The following is a 6,820-nucleotide window of genomic DNA, read 5'->3' on the forward strand; positions in this document are numbered from 1 at the left end:
AACCTAATGAAATGCTCTGGATTGGTATTCCCTTGGTACTTCATGACTAGATATGGGAATTTGTTTGTCGAATACATGTTCCTCGTCAACTTAAATGCAAATCTAACATTGTACTTCTTACAGATAAAATAGTTTTAGGTAAAAGGATTGTAAAATAACACATGTATCTGATTTGTATATTAGATCTAAACCAGTTTGTCTAGATATGCTTTTTGTAAAGATGAACTCAATCTGTGGATCGTCATGCGTATAGATTATGTATACATTTGTATAGGACTTGTCAGTGATAGACATATATGAAACGGAAGCAAATTTCAGATCCTTTCTATAACCTGATTATTTAAGATGCTCAGATATAAGAAAATCGCGAAATTGATTGAATTATGAGGTTAGTGTCCGTTCTCCCTTTGATCTTGGCATTTCTTTTAATCACTTTGGATTATCCTCAATTGCCTCCTAGATTTCAAAATTAATGCCCTAAGCATCACTGACGAGTCAGCGAAGGACACAAATATGCCGACAGCCGGTTTCAATTAGATATCGTCTTTGCAAATTAAACAACACAAGCAGAGGATATGAAGTATATTCAGTGCATTTAATTTATTTACAAAAATAAAAAAAAATAATAATGATAAAATCGCGTTATTTGAATGTTGTTTTATCACAGGAGAAATATTATCGGCTAGATCGTCACTTTGAGTGCTTGCCTTACCTAGAGAAGGGCGAAGTTGTTTTTAAGTAGTAAAATTTAAAAACGAGCGTTTAACAAATGGAGTATATTCTTTAATTTATCAATCAGTGATTGTTGTTTATATAACCTTTGCTTGCTTTGGGCATCTATCCTCATCCTAAATGATATCCAGGTAATATATGGATTCGCGTCTACAATGAACAAACATATACCTAGTCAAGCGGCCGTTGAGAAGTGTTGAGAAATGTTGTTGTAAAAACAAAAACATTACGGATTGTTAATCATGTGATGAGTCCATATGTGTTGATACCTGCAGAGCGGAATCCGTATTCCATGTATTGTGAGTATCTTCACTGGAATGTGTTATTCATTCATTTACGGGATTTTTGCACAATTCTTCTGATTTACATCACGTGTCACCTATATACTGTACTAGTGATGACAGTACTACCATGATTAAATGGGCCTTGTGAGGCGAGTCAGATACCTCTTCATCTCTCGGAGTATGCTGATTAGATTACATGTATATTAGTATTGTTAATAAACCAATATTGCTTTGTTAATGTTCAGATCTCATGGGGTTTTTTCCCAGATGATAATTATACGTTTTTCTTGATGCCAGAGTATTGTAGCTTAGGAAACACTGAATACATAATTAAATTATTTTTTATGCAGGTTAACTGTTCTACAAGTGAAACGCGAAGGCGATTTGTTTTCCTGTTACAAACTTTCAATAACAGCATATATTCTTCAGATTATCTTTAGATATAACAAACTGTTTTACTTCAAGGAAGCAGATACAGGTGTTTATCACATACTTGTGTAGTCTTACTATATTAATACAACAATTTTCTGTGCATGTTTTCTGTCGACTTGTATCGCACATGTGTGATACGAGATGTTGTATCACTACAGTAGCCGGAACTACTTCTTTTTTATGAATGAACAGAGACTTGCGCGCGACGAATACCTGCACGTGCTATGATCATGACGTCAATGTCACGACTACACTACAGTGTATCTGTGGAGAATTTGTATATTTGGGAAAAAGAATATTATAGAATTTAATTACTAAATGGTGTGTTTGCTTATTTATTGACTATAATTATATTGAAACAGCCTATATGAACATTTGCTGTCGCTAAACGGCAGTAGTTTTAGTTGCAGTATGCGTCAAAAATCAAATAATTGATTTGGATGTAAGGAGAATTTTATCCTGTCCGTCGAACTCAACTGGTTGAAAAAAAACCCAAAGCTATGCCGTGGCTACTAAAGCTGTAATTTTATTTCAAATAAATAGAAATTTTAGAATGCTTCGCACACTCGTGATAATTCCCTCCACGCAACAAACTCGGGCGATCCGACTCGTCAGGTCAACACATAAGGTCGGTTTTGCTTATTTATTGTATTTGTCTTTTATTAATCACTATAAGGGACATATTTGTAGACCTACTGAATATTTGAAAGTAAAATGGAACGTATATACATCTTTCTGTCAGTCAATTTGATACCATATTACTACAAGAGACTACAGCCATTATCCGCACAGCATTAACGCATAATCCTTTCTACAACTACTATACATTATTTATCGGAAGCAACGAGTTGTAAAGTCAAATGGTAGCATCAGACAGGATCATGTTGCGAAGAAAAAAACCCATAGCATTTATGGATAATGTATCAGTGTTAAGTACTACCAAACATATATTACATATATTATAGTTGGAGGAGATATGCTATGTATATATACTAATAATCAATGTGAGATTGAACCCACCTAGATTATCCTGGTAAAGACGTGAAGCGTAGATGATGACTTTTGTTTTCCAGCCTCGAAATTCCAGGGGTTACGATCACTAACGAGCTTTGCAAAGAGCAAAGACCTACAGTGAACACAACACTTGGAGTATCGTGAGTGATTTTGTCCCATTACATATGAAAAGTGACAAAAAATCTAGAGTTATTTCCTCTGATAAGGTATTAATTGCTCATTTTGATTTTGATTTGTAAAAAGTAGCATGTGTGAAGTGTATTATTAGATGTGGATTAAAACAAACAAACAAAAAAAAAAACAAAACAAAACAAAACAAAACAAAAAAACAAAAAACAAAAAAGAAACTAACAAACAAACAAAACACAAAAAGATTAGTGGTAAGTCTACAGAATTCTCAGTTCTGAAATTCAAACTCATTTGATGATATTTGGATAAATATGAACAAACGAACTATCTAAACGTAGGCCATAGGTACTGGCCTCGTCCGTCAATACACAGGTACTGACATATGAGGCCAGAAGCTGTGCGAAGACTCCTGAATAAGTACAAGGAGAATATGTCCAGGTGTTTCGGAAGGGTAAGCATCGTTTTCTTCAGCAAAAATATTCAGCATGTTAATCAAAGTAAATAATATGTCACATTCCCAAATGAGAAGAAGGTAAACAACGACTTAACAGCCACAGAAAAACAGAATATTTCACAATACGATCATTATGACGACAGTAAAACTTTCAAATATAATCTTCATCAACCTGCATCTCTTGAATATCTGTGTTTATTATCTGTCAGTTTACAGCAGCTTACACGAATATCGTGATATTGGGAAGAACAAGCCTTGAATATAAAATCAAATGTGACATGTAAATATCATATAAAACAAGTATCACAATTAAGTGCAATAAAACCTCTACCCTTACTTCGATTTTTAATTTACTACACCATTAACAAGAATAACTGCTTAGCAGATTGAGCAAATCATCCTTTCTTCTCAAACCTATGACATTAACATGTGTGACTTGCAAATCAGTATTTGCTAGAATGGCTCGAACATCACGATTCCTGTGACATGTATTGAATATTGACAGAAAAAACCGAACACATGGATTCAAACTATGCATATTGTTGAAAACTGCAAGTTATGTTCACAACGTCATGGTTATTCTAAAGTATATATTTTTATACCAGATAAACACGATGTTTTGATCACCATTTCAAGCTATAGTCATATTTATGTTGAAAAAGTACACCATTTTTATAAGTTTCCTAATGGTTCTATGTTTTCTTGCTTTCTTTTCAAGTATCTATTCTATGGCAAAAATCTTATATACCGAAATCAGAATTGAAATAATATAATTCACACACACACACACACACGTGAGTAAATTAATGTCTTGTATTTACATAAGTTTACCCTCCGGTCATACACCTATCAAAACGCCAAGAAGAAAATTATCACACACACACATCCGTGTCATCATAAACCCGTCGCTTCAAATTTCATACTCGAAAAAAAATGTGTGTTCTGCTGATCAAATGTAAATCAACAATACCAAATTAACATGTTTATTTATGTGAAAGCAGAAAGTTTCGTACTATAAAGTTGTTGACGCCTCATCTGTGTGTACACGTTAGAATTTTAAACAGACCTGAACCAACGTACACTACTGGTAGGTAAATTGTTCTCACAGTTCCGTCAACGTAAAGCACTCGCTATTCAAAGGTAATTTTTTATGTATGTTTTCATGTTAATATAAAAACTTTTATCGCTTTTAGTGTCAACTAAATACTTTATGGTGATGTTTATTAATCATATGCATGATTTAAAGTTTGTCAATTTATTCATTTTTAGCGTTTGCGATTTTCACTTATTGTCATTAGTTGCCGTCTTTTCATATTCAAGGTATAGATTTACTAAAACAACTGATACAATACATTTTATGTCTGTAAAATCTCATAAACAAAAGATATAAAGGAACCGAATTGGACACCCTTTTTTAAAACATTAAATGTTGGTCATTATAAATTGTTCAACAATTTTTTTATATGACATTATAGTGTAAGCACAGTTTAAGAGTTTACTCAGGAATCTCTTCTCTGCACTTTTTAAATATGGGTGGAGAAAATTAAAGTCAATGAACTTTTTTTATTTGAATAATGACAGTACATTTCACGATCACAAGACTGCATTGTTTCTTTCAAAGTTTTAAATAAATCTGTATCAAATTTAAATCGAGAAAATTTAACCTGTATGGTGTCTTTGTGATTTCCATTTTTTTGAAATCGAGAATAATTGTCCAGATCAAAATGATTGAAGAATATATCTAATCTAGCAAACATTTCTCAGGTCTTTATGAAGACAATTTTAAGAATGAAACTCTAGGATGCTGAATGTGACTTACTGTTGGTCCAGTGTGATTTATTAATGTTTTAAAAACATCTATGACGTCTGATTAATCTAAACAATGTACAGTAGAACAAAATGGATGAAGTAAATTGTTGATGCTATAGATTGAGGTTAACCACAGAATACTGGACAAGTGTTTGCTCCTGATTTTTTCTGGTCTCGGTCACCGATTCATCACACCTGTTTGTCTGGAAAGATTTGTGCTTTTTGTTTTCTTTAGGACACAATATAAATAATGTTCTTTGTGAAGTATTGTCAATAAAAACATCAAGAAAATACCAACGAAATCATAATTCAAGCTCAAATTCCATAAAACTAGGGCAAAATATGAACAAAAGAAATATCTACATGGCTACAAGGAGAATAAGACCAGGTGTTCCAGAAGAGTGGTTCATCGACGACACCCGCCGGGTAAATATTGGCCAATCCGAGAAAGTGTTGTCATGTTCCCAAATGAAAACAAGGTATTCAACAACGGAATCCTCGAACACGATGAAAATAAAAAATAAATAAATGTATAAATAAAATTAAATACAGAAAAAATCCTACCGCGAAATATTGGCTTTCATATCATCAATCATGTTTCCAGAGCCTTTGTCATGTAATAACCATTTATCGTCGCGGTATTCTTCAGGCAAAATTCATATTCTGTGCAAGTATTCCTGAGTACGAGCACAATTTGTAGACTTTATTGACATCTCTATTATCCTATGACTTGATATTTCATTGGTTTCGCCTGATGTTTCGTTTACATTTTTAAAACTTTTGCTGCTGTGATTTGTTTTTAATGGTATTATATTTTCATATATGTTTCATTTTTGTTTCTTCAGTACACCTAGCGTTCTTTGTTTACTTTACATCGTACTTTTAATATTCATACTGTTACGTTTGACATTAAAACAGTGCCACTTCTTGTTACGACCTGTCTATTCACTACACAGACCAACCTAGCATTGTCACCATATATCAATAATGAAGTTTGAGTAAATGCTGAAAACTGAACGTATTGGCCTCTGTAAACTAATTCCCCACGATTTTCCTGTGGATGTAAGATTGATGATATAGTTTTGTTTTGTTTATATGATCATCCTCCGTAACGACAGTAACCGATGTGATATGCATACTGTGACTTTTTGTAAATTAACCACATTGAATTACGCTCAGTGGGCGTTAGTGACGCAGTTGTTACGTAACATCAATAAAGTAAGACCTGACTTTTCCACTAAGCGCAGCATAACTTGCAGACATAAAAGAGTATTATTGATTACGAAATCGTTATAGATGAAGTCACTGGAAAAATTTCATACCTTAGAATTATAACAAGCATTGAAAATTTTCATGTTTCCTTTTTTTCTTTCTTTCTTTTTCTTTCCTCTTTTCTAGCAATTATCAACAAATGGTCAAATTAACGAGTGTTTTTATACATTTTCCAGCCAGATTCTGCAAAGACACATTTAAATACAGATTTAGAATTAGATACAGGAGATACGAAGAGCCAAATGGAACTATACACTGTTTCGACATTCTAGGACTCCTTAATGGTACTATATCCTACTGCTAATTTGTCCTTCTAGGATTCCTAACTGATGCTAATTTATACAACTGTTCCAGCCTTCTAGGATTCTTCAGTGCAGCTACGTCATACAGTTGTTTCGTCCTTCTAGGACTCGTCAGTGATACGACATTATATAGCTGTTTTGTCCTTGTAAATCACACCAGTGACGCTAAATGTTTAAATCATGAAACATATGAGCCGACTGAAGAAAATATTTTGTTTGAAATTAGACTTGAAATTAACACGCCTGCTTTCGATCAAAACTTATTTTTGTTGTAAGACATTGAACTCACCATCTTTACTCTGTCCTAGTTTTGCAAACCTGATTATTCATGGAGAAAATAATTTTAAGTTTACAGAAGGCTGATCAATGTACTTGCGAGTTCATGCTGACCT

This window comes from Ylistrum balloti, unplaced genomic scaffold (genome assembly GCF_031769215.1).
Source record: "Ylistrum balloti isolate Yb309-2 unplaced genomic scaffold, AGI_CSIRO_Ybal_v1 Utg371142, whole genome shotgun sequence".
Classification (NCBI taxonomy): Eukaryota; Metazoa; Mollusca; class Bivalvia; order Pectinida; family Pectinidae; genus Ylistrum; species Ylistrum balloti.